The 2,402-nt window shown below is 36.6% G+C and overlaps 1 pseudogene; it reads right to left on the reverse strand.

The window, feature by feature from the left end:
• Nucleotides 1-2,039: 2,039 nt before the first annotated feature.
• Nucleotides 2,040-2,137, reverse strand: LOC120105204 (annotated as a pseudogene).
• Nucleotides 2,138-2,402: the final 265 nt, after the last annotated feature.

Below are 2,402 nucleotides of genomic sequence, written 5' to 3' on the forward strand. Positions count from 1 at the left end.
CAAATTTCAGGAGCTTTTCCAACTTCTCTCCACATCCCAGCACGTCTTAACCTATTCCCAGCTGTCCACGATGCATCCGGAAATCCCAGTCGGCCATCAATTCCAAGGATCAGCGTGTGGGAGATTCTCTAGTTCAAAAGAAAGAAAGGAAACAGAATGCCGCGTGAAGACATCTCATCCCGAACATCCATCTCACACACTCCCAGCTGATTGCGTGCGATCCACAGCATCCTGATTGATTTCCTTTCGGATTAGCATCCATCCGTTGATCTCCACTGCGAGAAATCAGGGATCCATCGCAGCATATAGAGGAGTTTTCTCGGCTGGAACATGGGTGGGGGGTTGATTCGAAAAATAGAGGAGAGTTTCAGCCATTTTGAAAGAAAAAAAAAGAGAGGAAGAAATAGGGCATCCCCTGTTTTTTCGAAAAGAAAAGAAAAAAATGATGAGAGGGAGGATAATGTTTTTAATGGAAGGCTAAAGTCCTACGTGAAGGGTGATGGGAGAACCCTTGACTTGTTACTTACTTGAAGTAAACTCTAAACTATTGTTCTATTCAATTTAGATCTTTTGATATGTTTTGGTTTCTTGCTTGCCTAAGTTGTAGATAGTTCTTTAATGGTTTATATCTATTGATGCATGGATTACTTTATTATTTGATTTGTCGTAGACATAACCGGCACGACAAATGCTTAGAAATTGAGTTCATGTGTTCGAACAATATATTCCATGATTAGATCTATCCTACATTTGAACTTTTAAATCAGAAACCGTAGAGTTTATATCTTGAATGTACTATTGTCAAGGGGGATTCTAGATCCCTACACCATCTTAATCTGTCCAAACTTCGATTCTCTGTTTACTGATTTATTTTCTATTTGCAAAACATTTTCTTAATCCACAAATTTATTGAATTGATTAATCTTAAACTATACTAAATAATCTTATATAAATTTCGTTCCCTGAGGATTCGACCTTGAACTCCCGAGATTTTACTACTTGTACGATTCTCCTATACTTGGGAGATTAGTTTCGTGAAAACATTTTTGCGAACGCATCAAGTTTTTGGCGCCGTTGCCGGAGAACGGCTGAGTTATTAGTATAATTTTAGATTTAATTAGTACTTTAGTAGTTAGTCTTTTTCTTTCAAAAAAAAAATTGAATCTTTATTGCTGTTTTTTTTTCCCTGCACAGTCTTCATCAAAATCTGATATCAGAGTAATTCACCGTATGATTGGACTCAAATTTGGTTGGCTGGTGTAGGACACATGTTGCTTTCATCTGAACGGTCTGATCGATATTCTAAGACTTTGAACACCATTAGATTAATATGAAACTTTGCTGCTGTGTTTAGAATTTTCTGTGTTTAATTTTTTTTTTTTAGAATCAGAATTTTATTATTATCATATCTCATTAACCCTTGTTGCTAGTTGAAAATTGATAAGAACTTTAAAAAAAGATCAAGGATGATCATTAAAAATAAATAAATAAATAAATAAACTCTGAAATTTTGTATGCTAGGTTGGAATAGAGATAACACTGGGCGTCTGAATCGACAAACTTTTGACAATTTCTTAGATCATATTATTGAAACTCTTTCGCAAAATCTCAGATCTGGTGAGATGGCTAATGATGATGTAGGAAGTCACCATGGTGATGAAGGTAGACCCCCAGTTATGACACTTCGACAATACTTACACCCTACTAGGACTAGTCAACCTTCATGCATGATTATTCCTGAAAATGTTGGACACTTTGAAATCAAACCAGGAGTAATTCAATTGTTGCCCAAGTATCATGGGATGGAATCCGAGAACCCTTATCTTCACCTTAAGGATTTTGAGAAAATTAGCATCACATTTAGAGTGCCAAATGTATCGGAAGACGTTCTTAAATTGACCTTGTTTTCTTTTTTCTTAAAGGATAAAGCCAAAACATGGCTGAACTCCTTGAGACCTAGATCGCTAGGAACATGGTATGATATGCAAAGAAAATTCTTGAAAAAATTCTTTTCCGCACAAAGGACTAACTTTTTGAAAAGGCACATTAGTAATTTCCAACAAAAAGATGATGAAACATTTTATGAATGCTGGAAGAGATTTAAAGAGTTGCTTCTCTCTTGTCCTCATCACGGGTTTGAAACATGGAGAACCATTAGTTTCTTTTACGAAGGGTTGTCTCCACAGTTAAAACAATTTATAGAGACTATGTGCAATGGTCTATTTTTGGAAAAGCAACCCGATGAGGCATGGGACTATTTAGACTCTCTCGCAGAGACTGCACAATTATGGGATACAGGGGATAGAGTGAATAAACCTTTGCCTAAGCCTACTAGCGTTGGACACGGGGGCCTTTACAACCTTAGTACTCAGGATGATATTCAGGCTAAAATGGCAGCCCTT

The sequence above is a fragment of the Phoenix dactylifera genome, unplaced genomic scaffold (assembly GCF_009389715.1).
Source record: "Phoenix dactylifera cultivar Barhee BC4 unplaced genomic scaffold, palm_55x_up_171113_PBpolish2nd_filt_p 000226F, whole genome shotgun sequence".
Lineage (NCBI taxonomy): Eukaryota > Viridiplantae > Streptophyta > Magnoliopsida > Arecales > Arecaceae > Phoenix > Phoenix dactylifera.